The sequence below is a fragment of the Triticum aestivum genome, chromosome 1A (assembly GCF_018294505.1).
Source record: "Triticum aestivum cultivar Chinese Spring chromosome 1A, IWGSC CS RefSeq v2.1, whole genome shotgun sequence".
Taxonomy (NCBI): domain Eukaryota; kingdom Viridiplantae; phylum Streptophyta; class Magnoliopsida; order Poales; family Poaceae; genus Triticum; species Triticum aestivum.
The window spans coordinates 204,352-224,351 of record NC_057794.1 but is presented as its reverse complement, the minus strand read 5'-3'; positions in this window follow the sequence as shown (position 1 = coordinate 224,351).

Here is a 20,000-nt window from a genome sequence, read left to right as displayed (position 1 = left end):
TGGATTAGGGGGTCTCCAGATAGCCGGACTATATCCATTGGCCGGACTGTTAGACTATGAAGATACAAGATTGAAGACTTCGTCTCGTGTCCGGATGGGACTCTACTTGGCGTGGAAGGCAAGCTAGGCAATACAGATATGGATATCTCCTCCTTTGTAACCGACCTTGTGTAACCCTAACCCTTTCCGGTGTCTATATAAACCGAAGGGTTTTAGTCCGTAGGACAACAATCACAACATACAATCATACCATGGCTAGCTTCTAGGGTTTAGCCTCTCTGATCTCGTGGTAGATCTACTCTTGTACTACCCATATCATCAATATTAATCAAGCAGGACGTAGGGTTTTACCTCCATCAAGAGGGCCTGAACCTGGGTAAAACATCGTGTCCCCTGCCTCCTGTTACCATCCGGCCTAGACGCACAGTTCGGGACCCCCTACCCGAGATCCGCCGGTTTTGACACCGACAAACACGTTTACTGTTTTGACTTCTGGTGGAAATTTCTTTTGTTCCCAAGTGTCTTGCTTGAGAGGCTCATCTTCGTCTTCGCTTGGTGTATCCGCCCCCTTGTGTACGGCGTTCAGCTTGCCAGACTGCTTGAAGACCCAACATTCTCTGTGGGTATGATTAGCGGGTTTACCAGGGGTGCTATGGATCTAACATATTTGGTCTAGAATTTTGTTCAGGCTGGACAGTTCATCTCTGGCGCCTTTAGGGGGCGGCTTTTGCTGACCTGGCCGAGAGCTTCTGAATACGGCATTTACTGTCGTGCTCTTCGGGTTGTCTTCTTTATTCTGGCGCTTATTATTTTTGCTGCGTCGTGATTTCTCGTTTTCATCTCTAACTTCGGATGTACTTGGGTCGCTGGTGCTACATCTGGCTAGCCAGTTGTCCTCACTCGCGCAAAAGCGGGTCATGAGGCTTGTTAATGCTGCCATTGTTCTTGCCTTTTCTTGGCCGAGGTGTCTGGTAAGCCATTCGTCGCGGACGCTATGCTTAAAAGATGCCAAGGCTTCGGCGTCCGGACAATCGACTATTTGGTTCTTTTTAGTAAGAAACCTGTTCCAAAGCTTTCGGCCTGGCTCTCCGGGCTGTTGAGTTATATGACTCGAATCATCCGCATCCGGAGGTCGGACATAAGTCCCTTGAAAATTTGCCCGAAAAGCATCTTCAAGCTCTTCCCAGCTTCCAATGGAGTTTTCGAGGAGGCTTTTAAGCCAGTGCCGAGCTGGCCCTTTGAGCTTGAGGGGTAAGTACTTGATGGTGTGGAGATCATCTCCTCGAGCCATATGGATATGGAGGATATAGTCCTCAATCTAGACCCCAGGGTCTGTTGTTCCGTCGTATGCCTCTATGTTTACGGGTTTTGATGTACCGAAGGTAGTTTGGAGTCCCGGATATGATCACGGACATGACGAGGAGTCTCGAAATGGTCGAGACGTAAAGATCGATATATTGGACGAGTATGTTCGGACCCGGAATGGTTTCGGGGAGTTTCGGGCATAAACCAGAGTACCGGGGGGTTACCGAAACCCCCCCGGGGAGACTAATGGGCCTATTGGGCCCTAATGGAGAAGAGGAGGGGCGGTCAAAGGGAAGCCGCGCGCCCCCTTCCCCCTAGTCTGAATTGGACAGGAGGGGGGTGGCGCCCCCCTTTCCTTTCCCCTCTCTCTCCTTCCCTCTCCTCTCCTACTCCCACATGGAATGGGGGAGTCCTACTCCCGGTGGGAGTAGGACTCCTCTTGGGGCGTGCCTTGGGTGGCCGGCCCCCTCCTCGTCATCCAGTCCTTTATATACGTGGAGGGAGGCACCCCTTGGAGACACAACAATTGATCTCTTAGATCTTTTAGCCGTGTGCGGTGCCCCTCTCCACCATAGTGCACCTCGATAATATTGTAGCGGTGCTTAGGCGAAGCCCTGCGACGGTAGAACATCAACATCGTCACCACGCCGTCATGCTGACGGAACTCTCCCTCAAAGCTCGGTTGGATCGGAGTTCGAGGGACGTCATCGAGTTGAACGTGTGCAGATCTCGGAGGTGCCGTGCGTTCGGTACTTGATTGGTCGAATCGTGAAGACGCACGACTATATCAACCGCGTTGCCCTAGCTTCCGCTTTCGGTCTATGAGGGTATGTGGACACACTCTCCCCTCTCGTTGTTACGCATCACCATGATCTTGTGTGTGCGTAGGAAATTTTTTGAAATTACTACGTTCCACAACAGTGGTATCCGAGCTTGGTTTTATTCGTTGATGTTATATGCACGAGTAGAACACAAGTAAGTTGTGGGCGATACAAGTCATAGTGCTTACCAGCATGTCATACTTTAGTTCGGCTGTATTGTTGGATGAAGCGGCCCGGACCGACATTACGTGTACGCTTACGCGAGACTAGTTCTACCGACGTGCTTTGCACACAGGTGGCTGGCGGGTGTCAGTTTCTCCCACTTTAGTTGAACCGAGTGTGGCTACGCCCGGTCCTTGAGAAGGTTAAAACAACACTAACTTGACGAACTATTGTTGTGGTTTTGATGCGTAGGTAAGAACGGTTCTTGCTCAGCCCATAGCAGCCACGTAAAACTTGCAACAACAAAGTAGAGGACGTCTAACTTGTTTTTGCAGGGCATGTTGTGATGTGATATGGTTAATACATGATTCTATGTTCTATTGTATGGGATGATCATGCTTTGTAACCGAGTTATCGGCAACTGGCGGGAGCCATATGGTTGTCGCTTTATTGTATGCAATGCAATCGCCCTGTAATTGCTTTACTTTATCACTAAGCGGTAGCAATAGTCGCAGAAGCAATAGTTGGCAAGATGACAACAATGCTACGATGGGTATCAAGGTGTCACGCCGGTGACGATGGTGATCATGACGGTGCTTCAAAGATAGAGATCAGAAGCACAAGATGATGGCCATATCATATCACTTATATTGATTGCATGTGATGTTTACCTTTTATGCATCTTATTTTGCTTTGATTGATGGTAGCATTATCAGATGATCTCTCACTAAATTTCAAGATAAAAGTGTTCTCCCTGAGTATGCACCGTTGCCAAAGTTCATTGTGCCCAGACACCATGTCATGATCGGGTGTGATAAGCTCTACGTCCATCTACAACTGGTGCAAGCCAGTTTTGCACACATAGAATACTCAAGTTAAACTTGACGAGCCTAGCATATGCAGATATGGCCTCAAAACAATGAGACCGAAAGGTCGAGCATGAATCATACAGCGAAAAGAGTGAAACAACAGCTAATTACAAGAGCCTCGCAGTGTGCAATATAGCTACGAGATCATGTCATCTATTCAAATTTCACTTTCGTATGGTTGGCCTTGTTCTTTGAACAATTCACCTACAAGAAGATCGATTTGTGTGGCACAAGCATAAATAGGACTTTAACATGTGATCTGATCACATATATATAATGTACCTGATACTTCGGATCAGACCAGTGTTTAACGAGGCCCCTCCAATCTTCATCTGATATATTTTCCACTGGAGATGTTTGGGAAAGTTCACTGTTAGCCTTGCCTTGAAAGTGAGTTTTCCTCAAGTTATAGTAATGCTGTCGCAGAGCAGACTTGAAGACAAGGGTGCAAACTTGTCTGGTTGCATCATCTTGGCTATCCAACTTGAACCTCATCTGTTCAAAATTATGGGAGTCTCATTATCAACAAACCTAGAAAGTATGGGACAGAGCAAGACGATATTATTAGTTTCCATACATAACCATACTTACAGATAAATGGTCGAGGAAGGTGTTGAACTGGGTTTCGTCTTTGTCATTCCTGTACTAAATCCATGTTGGGAGGATATACGTACATGACACCTAACGGCAACCGCTGCCTCTGATTCTAACTTGGCTGACTCTGTTGAAGGAAATATGCCCTAGAGGCAATAATAAAGTTATTATTTATTTCCTTATATCATGATAAATGTTTATTATTCATGCTAGAATTGTATTAACCGGAAACTTAGTACATGTGTGAATACATAGACAAACACAGTGTCACTAGTATGCCTCTACTTGACTAGCTCGTTGAATCAAAGATGGTTAAGTTTCCTATCCATAGACATGAGTTGTCATTTAATTAATGGGATCACATCATTAGAGAATGATGTGATTGACTTGACCCATCCGTTAGCTTAGCACGATGATCATTTAGTTTGTTGCTATTGCTTTCTCCATAAATATACATGTTCCTATGACTATGAGATCATGCAACTCCCGAATACCGGAGGAACACTTTGTGTGCTACCAAATGTCACAACGTAACTAGGTGATTATAAAGGTGCTCTACAGGTATCTCCGATGGTGTTTGTTGAGTTGGCATAGATCAAGATTGGGATTTGTCACTCTGATTGTCGGAGAGGTATCTCTGGGCCCTCTCGGTAATGCACATCACTATAAGCCTTGCAATTAATGTAACTAATGAGTTAGTTGTGGGATGATGCATTACGGAATGAGTAAAGAGACTTGCCAGTAACGAGATTGAACTAGGTATTGAGATACCGACGGTCGAATCTCGGGCTAGTAACATACTGATGACAAAGGGAACAACGTATGTTGTTATGCGGTTTGACCGATAAAGATCATCTTAGAATATGTAGGAGCCAATATGAGCATCCAGGTTGCGCTGTTGGTTATTGACCGGAGATGAGTCTCGGTCATGTCTACATAGTTCTCAAACCCGTAGCTCGGGTCCGCACGCTTAACGTTCGGTGACGATCGGTATTATGAGTTTATGTGCTTTGATGTACCGAAGGTTGTTCGAAGTCCCGGATGAGATCAGGGACATGACGAAGAGTCTCAAAATGTTCAAGACGTAAAGATTGATATATTGGAAGGCTATATTCGGACATCGGAAAGGTTCTGAGTGGTTTGGGTATTTATCGGAGTACCGGACAGTTATGGCAATTCGCCGGGGAGTATATGGAACTTATTGGGCATTAGGCCAGAGAGAGGGGCTTCCTAGGGCTGGCCGCCCCCCAAGGCCTAGTCGGAATTGGACTAGGGGGGTCGGCACCCCCTCCTTCCTTCTCTTCTCTATTCCCCTTCCTTCTCTCCTACTCCTACTACTTGGAAAGGGGGAATCCTACTCCCGATGGGAGTAGGACTCCCCAGGGCGCGCCATAGTAAAGGGCCGGCCCTCCCCCTCCTCCACTACTTTATATATACGGGGGAGGGGGCATCCCATAGACACACAACTTGATCATTGATCTCTTAGCCGTGTGCGGTGCCCCCCTCCACCATAATCCACCTTGGTCATATTGTAGCGGTGCTTAGGCGAAGCCCTTTTCCGATAGCATCATCATCACCATCATCACGCTGTCGTGCTGATGAAGCTCTCTCTCGACACTCTGCTGGAACGTGAGTTCGTGGGACGTTACCGAGCCGAACGTCTGCAGATCGCGGAGGTGCCGTACTTTTGGTACTAGGATCGGTCGATCGTGAAGACTTACGACTACATCAATCGTGTTGTCATGATGCTTCCGCTTACGGTCTATGAGGGTACATAGACAACACTCTCCCCTCTCGCTGCTAGTACTGTGGAAGGTGTTCCAAGAACTAGGGCTGTCTCTGCTTGTTTGGTGGCAGCTATTTGTTTCTATTTGGCTTTTTCTGCAGCTCGTGTAGCATGGGATACCCTGTTTGTAGAATTTTCCGCTGGACTTTGACCTTCTATTGCACCATCAGTACCAGTAGAATCTGCAGGATTCTTCCGGTTCCCATTCCCTGCCATTCTATGTTTCTTCCTCTTTCCTTGTGCCATGTTAAGTCAAACCAACAAGAAAAACGAATAACAATTTAGTTCTTCAGAACAAATTGATGCATGATACAGACGAACTGAACTTTGATGTTAGACAACCACATGATAGGAGGATGTAATATGTACGAAAAACATGACGGAAGAGATAACCAGAATTATGATGTGTAAACTAAGCAGAAGACTTTTCACTAAATTAGAAGCAATGCAATGGAAGGTAGACACCATATGAAAGATGCTACAAATATCGCTCTGCCAAGTTAACAGTGTCTCATCGTAAATGGCATTTAAAAAAATGTGAAGCAGTACAAGAAATAAATCATATGCAAGATGCAAACAACATCACACTACCAAGTTAGAGGTCTCTTGTCATTAGTGCCATTGCATATTCACAGCTTATGATGTGTAAACTAAGGAGAAGGCATTTCAACAAATTAGAAGCAATGAAATCTAGACACCATATGAAAGATGCAACGAATATCACTCTACCAAGATAAAACTGTCTCGTCATAAGTGTCATTTCAACAAATTAGTAGTACAAGCTAGAAAAGAATGCGAGAAGTAACCTATATCACACTCCGAAGTCAAACGTGTCTTATGATAAGTGATTGTTGCAGGTTACACAACAGTAGCAATTTGATGTACGAACATGGTGTGATAGACAGATATTGTATGTTCTAGAAACATGAACACGTGTCTTATTCAAGTATAATGTGTAAAGTAAGCAGATCGAATTCAACAAAGTTAGAAGAAATACAAGCTAGACATCACACATAACATGCAACCACATATAACAGTGCCAAGTTAGAGGGAGCACCGGTGATGGTGCACTAGGGGAGACGTGCTCATCATAAAGACAACTACGTTGTGTGTCTATGCATGTGTTATCTTGGAAATCATCTTGGGGGGATGGAGGAGTAGAAACTGTAGAGGCCCTTCGTTTGGAAGGAGCACCTTTATCCGCTGCCTTGCTAACTTCCTTCCGCTTTATTGATTTTGAATTGTCAAGTAAAACCGACAAGAAAAAGCAATAAAATTCTCTCTTCAGAACTCATTCATGCATGATACTAACAATCACTACTTTAATGTAAGGCAAACACATGATACCAGGATGGAATATGTACGAAAAACATGATGGCATGGCATGTTCATAGCTGTTTGTGTAAACTGAGAAGAAACCGTTCCAACAAATAAGAAGCAATGCAAGCTAGACACCACATGAACGATGCAACCAATATGACTCTGCCAAGTTAAAAGCATCCCATCATAAAATGGAATTTCAACAAATTGGAAGCAGTGCATGCTATAAATCATATGAAAGATGCAACTAATATCGCACTACATATACTAAAGGTGTCTCGTTATATTGATTGATGCGGGATACAAAAATAATAATAGTTTTATGTAAGGACATGCTTAGTAGACAGATGTACTATGTACTAAATACAGGAAGGCATGTCACATTAACAGGTATAATGTATAAGATAAGCAGAATAGCACATGCAGTTTAACCATATACAACATGCAACCACATATCATGCTGCCAAGTTAGAGAAAGCACATGCGTTGCTGGTGTAGGGGAAATGCGGTAATCAACTACAGAGCTACGTTCACTATCTTCATATAGCCTTGCTGTTTCTTGAGAATCATGTCGGGAGGCTGACGCTGCATTCTTTAAATGAGGAGTAGTCCACTTGCCTGACTGCCTCATCATAACTGATTGATGAGGGATACACAAGAACATTAGTTTGATGTAAGAACATGGTTAATACACAGATGTACTAGTATGTACCAAAAACAGAAAGGCATGTCATATTCAAAGGTATAATGTGTAAGCTAAGCAGATCCAATTTAACCAAATTTGAAGCAATACAAGCTAGACATCTGGCTGGAGTGGTGAGCATGATCATCTAGGCCCTGAGAGCCTAGTGGGAGGCGGGCTGCTTCACCACCATCGCGGCTTTTTAGTTGGCTTCCAGGTGATGCATGTCCTTGCTGGTCTTGTCACTGGCTCGGCCAGTGCCCTGACTAGCTATTTGTCTTCTGGTGCTCACGGGATGGTGGTTCATGTAAAGAATACCTTTCCTTATCTTAATAAAGACCGACTTTGGCCTTTCATATACAAGCTAGACACCATATGGAACATGCAACCACATATGACACCGCGAAGTTAAAGCAAGCACCTGGGATGGCGGTTCATTGCGAGCGAGGTCATCAACTCCAGAGCAACGTTTACCATCTCCATCTGTTGACACTGCACCCTTTATAGCGCTATAACGTGCCGTGCTTACCCGCGTAGAAAGCTGGAGCAACTTCTCTCTTTTCTTTTCTGCTTCTCTCGAGGCAGACTCTAAAAGACCCTTGCATAGAAACACAATAGTGAGAGTATGGGTGAAGTGTGTGCAGAACTAGTGCACTATAAAAGTAGCAGATAGCAGGTGGCTGAAAAATAAATGACAGGAGACATATGATAGCTCTACAACATTGCATGGCAAACAAATTTAGATTCTACTCCATATGATTTTGTAATATATGAGCACAGGAAATGCAGGTACTCCTTCAGCACACCACCACATGTGGTCATATCAAGATAATAGTCGACTGAAAATAAATAGGTCAGTCGAGTTTCTTAATGAACCGTCCGATCTATAAGGAACTGGCAGATGACCTTCGTCTACCTCCCGCTAGTTAATGTTGACGATCTTTCTCGAACCGCCAGCAACCACGGGCCCAGACCCCCTGCCTCCGCCTTCCCGCCCTCCACTCGACCTCACACCACCGCCGTCCTTAGCAGCACCCCCAGGCCATCCCTTTAATCCCGGCCGACCTCCAGATCGGGCGCCAGTAGCTCTAGGCCCCACACGCCCCTAAGATAAACACCGAGGCGCTGCTTCGTCGGCATAAGAGGCGGACTAGCGCCTATTACGTCGGGGAATGCTTCCGTTAATTGGGAATGAACTGACCAGGAATTGAAATTCAGGGGGGCGAGGAACCTCTAGCTAAGGTGAAATAGTATATGAGGAGAAACCTTGTGCATCGCGAGTTAGTAGGAACATCTAGTATCAAGAAGAAGGGGTCAACTAGTGTCTTCTGTGGGATGAATACTATGCAAGCAGACACGTAAGATTTGCACGAGTAAGGGAAGAGGAGTACCCTTATCGGTTGCCAGTGTGGTCTCCTCCATATGTCGCGGTGATCTTCTTTTTTCTCCGGGGCAACCGATGTTTTAGAGAACCATGGATCCTTGGACAAACCCATGGCCAAATTGTTGACTGTGTTGCCATGGACGTATATCGGCGGAGGGGAAGCAGATCCGAAGCGGCGAAGGATGGAGTAGTAGGAAGAACTACGATGCAATCGAGGGTGGCGAAGTTGGAGCAGCAGCGGTGAGGCATAGGACGGCGTGGTTGAACTGGTTCGGGTACGGACAGCTCGGCCTCGGCTTCAACTACTAGCCATGGAGGGCATTGCGGTTGAAGTTGCGGTGGACGACGACATCAGGGTATCGGCTCCGACATGATGGAGGAGGGCGGCAGTTGATGGGTGGGATGGGGTGGCAGACGGAGGACGCTAGGGTTTCGCGGCTGGTTGAGAGGTAGTTTATTTTGTGCCTACGGAGTACAAATGGGGAATCAGATGGGTGAGCGGGGGGAGGGGGAGAACCATGTTTCGGTCTGGGACGCGCTTGTTTTTGGCTTTTTTGAACAGAAGATGGGACGCGCTTGTTTGAAATTTGGGGAAAGTACAAACTTTGCCCCTCTCTTAAATTTTCGACCTACTGCGCGTCGGGGGTAGGATGGTAATCCCAGGTGTCCCAAAAAGTGGGCAGGAGCGATTCCGGTCGTGCGCATGTGTGCTTAGGCGGGCATTGTGAATGAATGTTTTTCGGAGGCGGTAGATGAAGCTACAAACCTACCCCGGTTTAGACCTTTGGACGTCGGGCCGGTAGGTTTCACGGATCAGAGTTATTAGAAAAGTAATTTCCTTGTACTACCAACATTGGTCTCACGCGGTTTCGGGCGAGTAGAGGCTCTTTTGGTGCTTCGTTCGAAATTTTGAAACACAAGCATTCACATTTAGAGTACTCTTGAACTTTGAAGATTGACCTAAATAGACAACGTTAAATTTGACCTTGTATGTTTGAAAACCTCATTAAATTATCCGCTTCTTTTTGAAATTTTGACACTTGAAAATCCTATAACTACAATTATTTTGGAATGGAGGAGCTAAATTTGAATCTATTTTGTACACGACTACATATGCTATTATGTACAAAAGCAGAGCAAAGATTGGAGCCCCCATAATTTAGGTATGATTTACAAATGCCATGATATCAAATTCAAATAATTGAATGGACTTTAGGTTGAATTCATTTTTTTAAGGGAAAATTTTGTTTTTGCCACTCTAGATTTTGCCAATTTTCCTTATGCCACTCTAGATTTTGACATTTCACTTTTGCCACTATTCGTTTTTGACGATTATCACAATTGCCATTTTGTGGCAAAAGCAAAATAATTTTATTTCATTTTTGCCACTCTTAGCTTTTGATAATTATTGCAATTGCCACTCTGAAAATTTTGCTTTTGCCACGAGAATGGCAATTGTGATAATTGTCAAAAGCTAAGAATGGCAAAAGTGAAATGTCAAAATATAGAGTGGCATAAGGAAAATTGGCAAAATCTAGAGTGGCAAAAACAAAAATTTCCCTTTTTTTAAACCACCTTAAATTGAATTCAAATGTATGCTAGTTCATAGGTAGCTATTTATAATGTTGATTGTGTAACTTTCGTATGTATAATGTGCTTTACACACACAACATGAACTATACTCACGTTTATATTCGATTGCTAAATGCGATGCATCGTCTGGAGTTCAAAATACTAACTATGTGGATCAATTGTGTCGAATAATAACATGGACATGCTCAAATTCGATAGAATCTAGATGTTTAATGGATCAATGACCGTTCCTTACGCGAATTGCAAATATCATGATCCCATCCTAATATTTGGATACAATTTATATCTTTAATCAATGTGTACAGTAGTCTTACATGTAGTTTCACTCTCCATCGGTGGTCTCTCACACATGCTCACGCACTCTCTCCCGAGGTGTCTTTCTCGCACACATGCTCTCGATATAACCCTCCCTCCCTCTTGTAACCATTTACGACTGTTTTCACTAACCTTTATCACAAGCACTCTTCCTCTCGCAAGCATACACACGCACAATACCCATCGACCCTTTCAATATACATAGACCTGCCTACGTGTCTCATGTACGCACATTATCTTTAGGCCTGTCTCTCACGCATTGTCTCACACCTCTCTTCCTAATCATTGAGTATGATTCTAGCAGAGCATTCTATAGGATGTCCCTTAAAGTTAGGTTGGATGAATAGTAATATCAGAGATAAAGGGTTACCTTAGTCCGAGAACCTAGGGTTACAAATCCTAGCTGGCTTTGTTAGTGGACACATAGCATACGCGGTATTCATGGCATCCCGGAAATTACGACACTACTTTCAAGAGTGTTCAATTACGGTGGCCTCCGAAGTACCACTAAATGACATAATAAACAACCGCGATGCCACGGGCCGGATCACCAAATGGTCTATCGAGCTCCTCTCATTCGACATAACATAGAAACCACGGCGAGCCATTAAGTCGCAATTAGTGGCCGATTTCATAGCCGAATGGACATAAGCCGAACTCCCTAAAGAGTACGGCGCATACTCCAATTGGATCATGCACTTCGACGGCTCTAAGATGCTGGCTGGTCTGGGGGCTGGCATCGTCCTTGCGTCCCCCACCGGAGATACAGTGCAATACGTACTCCAAATACTATATACAGCCTCCAATAACGCAGCCGAATACGAGGCCCTATTACACTGTCTCCAGATGGCAGTCTCCATGGGCATTCAATGCCTGGAGGTGCGTGGAGACTCGAACCTCGCAATATCCCAAATAAATGGAGACTTCGATGCCAAGGATCCGAAAATGGTGGCATATCGCAACGCGGTCCTCAACATGTCAGCTTGGTTTGAGGGGCTTGAATTCCACCACGTGGCTCGGGAAAACAACCAGGCGGCGGACATCCTCGCCCGTATCGGCGCTAAACGCGACCCTATCCCACCGAACATCTTCCTGGAAAAACTGTTCAAACCATCCGTGGTATGGGAAGGGGACACCGGCAACATTAGTATGGACCCGACCATAACCCCAGATACCAAACATCCTTCAGCCCACGAAATAATGGCCGTCATTGCCCCATGGACAGAACCATTCCTGGCCTACCTAACCAGGCAGGAACTACCCGAGGACCAAAATGAGCACGATGCATAGTGCGGCGATCTAAAGCCTACAAGGTCCACGAGGGAGAGCTTTATAAGAAAAGCACTACCATGCCGGACTCGGCAGCCATCACGCCGCAGCCCGGGCCCTTGTAAGCAAGGCCTTTCGTACAGGTTTCTATTGGCCGACGGCCCGGGCAGATGTGCAGCATCTGGTCCAGCATTGCGTCGGTTGCCAGCTATTTGCAAACCAAAGCCATATGCCGCCTACCGCTCTCCAAACAATCCCCATTACTTGGCCCTTTGCAGTCTGGGGGCTTGATATGGCCGGACCCCTTAAAGGGGGAACCCATAAGAAAAAATACTTACTGGTCATGGTGGATAAATTCACCAAATGGATAGAAGCCAAACCTGTCAAAACGGCTGAATCCGGACCGGTGATAGACTTCATATCCGGGGTCGTACACCGTTATGCCGTCCCCCACAGCATCATCACTGACAATGGCACAAACTTTACAGCCGACAAGGTGAAACTTTGGTGCAACAACATGGGCATCAAACTCGATTATGCTTCTGTCTATCACCCGCAAACTAACGGTCAAGTCAAGCGAGCGAATGGTCTTATCATGAGCGGCATTAAACCCAGATTAGTGCGGTCCTTAAAGGAGTAAAACACACACTAGGTAGAGGATCTCGACTCCATACTATGGGGGCTGCGGACCACGCCGAATCGCACTACCGGATACACACCGTTCTTTATGGTGTATGGCGCAAAAGCGGTTCTGCCTTGCGACATAATTCATGACTCACCTCGAGTGCGCATGTATGAACAAAAAGAGGTCAAGCTCGATCGGCAGGACAGTTTGGACGCCCTGGAGGAGGAGCATGACGTGGCAAAGGCCCGTTCCGCATTCTATCAGCAGTAGGCTCAAAGGTATCAAAGCAGAGAAGTACGGGCCAAAACCTATAATGTTGGCGAACTAGTTCTACGTCTGCCGGAGAAGAAAAAGAACAAGCTCAAGCCCAAATGAGAGGGTCCCTTCATTATTGACCAGGTTCTGACCGGTGGAGCGTATCGTCTGCGGGATGCATCGGATAATCGACTCGAGCCAAACCCATGGAATGCAGCCAGACTCCGAAGATTCTATGCCTAGCGCCGGACTCTATGTTAGTCTCCTCACCTCTGTCAATTTTTTGCATATCTGTCTTTTCTCTCTTTCTCCCTTTTTACTCTCTTCAAGGCCCTTAAAGGCCATACTTGTGTCCTGGTTACACAATCTTGACGCGCTAACCGCGCTCATTATACCTGGGGGCTTCTTATATAGAAGCTTAATCTAACTATTTTCCTGGGCTTTACGTCCCATACATGTGTTATTCTTCTGCATGTACCTTTTTTGCCATTATATGCATCGATATGACTTAAGTTTTGGCCAAGCTGGGTTGCCTGGCTCTTGTATTTATGCCCTACGTTCCCGTTAATTTGCCTAGGACATAAGGGGAGCACCTCTGCGATTGTTACTGCCGGGTTAGCCGGATGTGTATTTCAGACTGGGTGAAGCCAAAAGCTAGCGTTCTTAAGGGAATATTCGGTCGGTGAATAAAAGATGACTTTTATCTAATTTGAAACATGCCCCCAGATGGTTATATCCTGCGTCTCTTTTCGTAGTTCGGACTTGCACATTAGGGCATGTGTACCCAGGGAAAGGAACCCTTAACGGAACTATTCTCCCTGGAAGATGTTTCTTACTACCCATGTAATATAACATAACTAGTTAGGTACTTGTCTGTACAAGCAATTATGAACCCTATGCCTGGTCTCCATGCATACCCCGGTTTTTACCGAGCAGGTATTCGGATACACTCCGGACTATCGGGTCCAGTGGTCGAAGCGAAAAGGTCCGCCATGACAAATGATTTACAATCTGGCTAGGGACATTACATATGTCACCTGAATTACACAATCACTAAGAATGATTGAATTCATCTTATATACCATCCAACAGGTTGTCTAGCCTACAATCCTGTTGGGAATACCTTGCGGCTAATTCTACTTGATCATAAACTAAACCGATAGGGATCTCTTTTCCCATCAGGCCCCACAGGTCCGACCTTGGTCATGTGGTTCGGGTCCGCTTTGGTATAAAGTGTCTTCACCATAGCCCAGGCTTCCCTTGCACCTTGTCGGCCGGTGGATATCTTCCATAATCGGAAGCGCCGCCGCGCTCCCTTGAGCTTCTCTATATGCTCCCCCATGCCTCCGGGCGGGGACGCGGATGGCCACAAGGCTGGGCAATACCCTGCATCACCTGCCGAACTTGTTCGTGCAGTTGTGAGAGCTCTGGTAGAAGATCACCCGAAGACTCGGGCATCTCCTCCGCGGGACGACCCGTTAGCATACCTGCAGATATAACTCTGTTAGCCAGCTTCTTCGCCGAACTCCTTTAAAAGTTTGTTCAAGCACTTACTAAAAATGCCGCGCCGAAGCCATTTATTCTCCTTCACGGAGTCCGCAAGCTGGGCTCGGACATATTTCAGTTCCACGCCCAGCTGGATATTGGCGTCTTGGAGATCATTTTTCTCCTGCCTGACTCGTGTAAGCACGCGCTCGCCAGCATTTCATTGTCGATCATCACATGCCGCATCCACCGCCACGGCCTCTGGATTCACTCCGGGGCCACCTGCAACATCTATTGTTAGATTTGCATACATGTCGCATACTACCTAGTACCCGTATTCTTTGCCATGGAAACAAGTGTTACCAGAGGGATCCTTCTCGGACTCCTTCAATGCGGCAACAGCGGCCCCTAGCTGGGCCTTGCACTCTTCCAGCTCTTGAGACAATTGTGAATTCTTCTCTGTAAGAACCTACTCAAATTAATGATCCTTAAATCAGTTGTGTCAGCTGTTTCAAGTCTCAGGAGCTACTAATACATATAATCATCAGATTTACTTACCCGTATATCCCTCGCATACTAATTCATGGCTCTGGCTAGGCCATTTTGAGCAGCACGGATGTATGCGTCTCCGGAATTGAAGGCATCAAATGCCTCCGGTGAGAAATAAGCGTCATGGAGTACGGTCCGGCGACGCCTGTGATTCATGGCGCTCTCCACTTCGGAATTTGGAGCGGATAGTCTGTCTGCATCCTCTGTATGAGGAACATCCGGCGTTTGCGTCGCATTAGCTTCCGCCTCTATGTACGGCCCTGGAGCCCGACTGGTCGAGGCGTGATCGGCAGCCTCTCCGGATATAGTCCGGAGGGCGTTTTTTCTAGGAAACACGGAGGTCATTACATTTTAGGCAAGATGACAAGTACGGAATGAGGTTTTGTGTTATACCTCAGTGCTGGCGTCTCCGTCCTGACCGCCTTCCTTTTTTGCCTACCCGGCTTTGGCGCCTCTTGTTGGCGAGTTGCTGCAGGTTCGGCACGGCGTCCCGAAGGCCTTCCCTGCAAGACACCATACGTGTACGGTAGGTGAAGTGCATAAAAGGGTATCCTTTTTTGGAGTTGGGACTTTGGTTTTCTTACGTGCGACGCAGGAAGTAATCCCGGATAGTCGGCCATTATGGCCACCTTGGCATCGTTGCAGCTCAATTGATAGAATTGTCTGTCTATCAGCTCCACGAATATGTCTGGATCCTCTTCAAGTCCGGGATCGAGGGCCCAACCAGGGTCCTCTGGTTGTCGAGCTGGGCTGTTAACCTCCCTTATTGCTTTTCGCAGTTCCTGCCATGAAATGGCAAGGTGAGCACCTACGATGAAGAATGCGGAAGGTTCAGAGTAAATAGGGTACAACTCACCCAGCTTGGAGGGTTGTACATGGAGAATCCGTCCCGTGGTTTAATGTGGATGAACTCCTCTTCCTCTCCCTTGAATAACTCGGACAGAACATTTGCTAAAGCAGCAGGTGAGTCCGGTCCCTTGCGCCCGCAATGGGTGGCATCATCTTCCCTGTTAAAACACCACAGGGGGTGCCCTCGTTATTGAAGTGGTTGCACGCCCCGCATTATGCATATCGACATAACCTCGATTATTGTCAACCCTGATAAAGTACTTCTCTGTTATCTTCCTCCTGGGGGCTCCGTGGGCGCCAACTTTGACGTTTCTTAAGAGGAGCATTGTCGAACTCATTCTAGACCCCGCCGAACAGGGTCTGGAAGAGGGACGTCCTCCATGTAAAACCACTCCGAAGGCCAGTCTTCGGACGTCTTCTTTGGAGTACCGGACGGGTATCCGGTCTCGGGGATGGGCCATATTTCGGGTCCGCCCACTTGATAAAGTGACCCCTTCTGCGTGCGGGGCACAAGGCAGAATAGTGGTACCTCTTGAGCTTGCGTTGGATTTCCCCGAAGAGGAAAGGATGATGCAGCAGAGTAGCGTAAGTATTTCCCTAATTTTTTTGAGAAGCAAGGTATCAATCCAGTAGGAGGCCACTCTCAAGTCCCTCGTACCTGCACAAAATGATAGCTACTTGCAACCAACGCGATAAGGGGTTGTCAATCCCTTCACGGTCACTTACGAGAGTGAGATCTGATAGATATAATATTTTTGGTATTTTTGGTATAGAGATGCAAAGTGAAAAGTAAAAGGCAAAGTAAAAAAGCAAAGCAAGATTAAAGTGATGAAGATTGATATGATGAGAATAGACCCGGGGGCCATAGGTTTCAGTAGTGGCTTCTCTCAAGAGCATAAGTATTCTACGGTAGGTGAACAAATTACTGTTGAGCAATTGACAAAACTGAGCATAGTTATGAGAATATGTAGGCATTATCATGTATATAGGCATCACGTCCATGACAAGTAGACCGAAACGATTCTGCATCTACTACTATTACTCCACTCATCGACCGCTATGCATGCATCTAGAGTATTAAGTTAAACACAGAGTAACGCTTTTAAGCAAGATGACATGATGTAGAGAGATAAATTCATGCAATATGAAATAAACCCCATCTTGTTATCCTCGATGGCAACGATGCAATACGTGCCTTGCTGCCCCTTCTGTCACTGGGAAAGGACACCGCAAGATCGAACCCAAAGCTAAGCACTTCTCCCATGGCAAGAAAAACCAATCTAGTAGGCCAAACCAAACTGATAATTCGAAGAGACTTGCAAAGATAACCAATCATACATAAAAGAATTCAGAGAAGATCCAAATATTATTCACAGATAGACTTGATCATAAACCCACAATTCATCGATTTGAACAAACACACCAGAAAAAAGAAGAAGATTACATCGGGTAGAACTTTGTATTGAGATCCAAAAAGAGAGAAGAAGCCATCTAGATAATAACTATGGACCCGAAGGTTTTTGGCGGCGGCGGAATCAGGTTTTTGGCTCCGTCCCTGTTTGTTTGGGGGTACATAGGTATATATAGGAGGAAGAAGTACGTCAGTGGAGCTTGGGTGGGCCCACGAGGGTGGGGGCGTGCCCGGGGGTATAGGGCGCGCCCCCCTACCTCGTGCCCACCTCGAAGCTTCCTTGGCATAGGGTCCAAGTCTCCTCGGTCATATTCGGGAAGAAAATCACGTTTATTCCGTTTGGACTCCGTTTGATATTCCGTTTCTTCGAAACACTGAAATAGGCAAAAAACAGCAATTCTGGGCTCGGCCTCCGGTTAAAGGTTAGTCCTAAAAATAATATAAAAGTGGAAAATAAAGCCCAATATAGTCCAAAACAGTAGATAATATAGCATGGAGCAATCAAAAATTATAGATACGTTGGAGACGTATCAAATAGCCTTTTCCGCAACTCGAAATGAGCCTCGCAGCCCAAAAAAAGATTATGTCCTAGAAGCACCGCTAGGTGACGCACCCGTCCCACAGAACCAAGACGTCATGAATGCTTGGCAGACACGTGCTGATGATTACTCCCTCGTTCAGTGCGGCATGCTTTACAGCTTAGAACCGGGGCTCCAAAAGCGTTTTGAGAGACACGGAGCATATGAGATGTTCGAAGAGCTGAAAATGGTTTTTCAAGCTCATGCCCGGGTCGAGAGATATGAAGTCTCCGACAAGTTCTTCAGCTGTAAGATGGAGGAAAATAGTTCTGTCAAGGAGCACATACTCAAAATGTCTGGGTTGCATAACCGCTTGACTCAGCTGGGAGTTAATCTCCCGGATGACGTGGTCATTGACAGAATCCTTCAGTCGCTTCCACCGAGCTACAAGAGCTTTGTGATGAACTTCAATATGCAGGGGATGGAAAAGACCATTCCTGAAGTATTTGCAATGCTGAAATTAGCAGAGGTAGAAGTCAAAAAGGAACATCAAATGTTGATGGTGAATAAAAGCACTGAGTTCAAGAAAGGCAAGGGTAAGAAGAACTTCAAGAAGGACGGCAAGGGAGTTGCCGCGCCCGGCAAGCAAGCTGCCGGGAAGAAGCCAAAGAATGGACCCAAGCCTGAGACTGAGTGCTTTTATTGCATGGAGAGTGGTCACTGGAAGCGGAACTGCCCCAGATACTTAGCAGACAAGAAGGCCGGCAAAACGAAAGGTATATGTGATATACATGTAATTGATGTGTACCTTACCAGTAGTCGTAGAAGCTCCTGGGTATTTGATACCGGTGCAGTTGCTCACATTTGTAACTCAAAGCAGGAGCTGCGGAATAAGCGGAGACTGGCGAAGGACGAGGTGACGATGCACGTCGGGAATGGTTCCAAGGTCGATGTGATCGCCGTCGGCACGCTACCTCTACATTTACCTACGGGATTAGTTTTGAACCTCAATAATTGTTATTTAGTGCCAAGTTTGAGCATGAACATTGTATGAGGATCTCGTTTAATACGAGATGGCTACTCATTTAAATCCGAGAATAATGGTTGTTCTATTTATATGAGAGATATGTTTTATGGTCATGCTCCGATGGTGAATGGTTTATTCTTAATGAATCTCGAGCGTAATGCTACACATATTCATTGTGTGAGTACCAAAAGATGTAAGGTTGATAATGATAGTCCCACATACTTGTGGCACTGCCGTCTTGGTCACATAGGTGTCAAATGCATGAAGAAGCTCCATGCAGATGGACTTTTAGAGTCTCTTGATTATGAATCATTTGACACGTGCGAACCATGCCTCATGGGTAAAATGACCAAGACTCCTTTCTCAAGAACAATGGAGCGAGCAACCAACTTATTGGAAATCATACATACTGATGTGTGCGGTCCAATGAGTGTTGAGGCTCACGGTGGTTATCGTTATGTTCTCACCCTCACTGATGACTTGAGTAGATATGGGTATGTCTACTTAATGAAACACAAGTCTGAGACCTTTGAAAGGTTCAAGGAATTTCAGAGTGATGTTGAGAATCAACGTGACAGGAAAATCAAGTTCTTGCGATCAGATCGTGGTTGAGAATACTTGAGTCACGAATTTGGCACACACTTAAGGAAATGTGGAATAGTTTCACAACTCACGCCGCCTGGAACACCTCAGCGTAATGGTGTGTCCGAATGTCTCTTACCGATTTACCGCTATCATTTTGGGGATATGCTTTAGAGACTGCTGCATTCACTTTATTAGAGACTGTCGCATTCACTTTAAATAGGGCTCCGTCGAAATCCGTTGAGACGACACCGTATGAATTATGGTTTGGGAAGAAGCCTAAGCTGTCATTTCTAAAAGTTTGGGGATCCGATGCTTATGTCAAGAAACTTCAACCAGAAAAGCTCGAACCCAAGTCGGAAAAATGCGTCTTCATAGGATACCCTAAAGAAACTATTGGGTATACCTTCTACCTCAGATCCGAAGGCAAGATCTTTGTTGCCAAGAATGGATCCTTTCTAGAGAAGGAGTTTCTCTTGAAAGAAGTAAGTGGGAGGAAAGTACAACTTGATGAAGTATTACCAAACGTCACAACGTAACTGGGTGACTATAAAGGTATACTACCGGTATCTCTGAAAGTGTCTGTTGGTTTGACACGG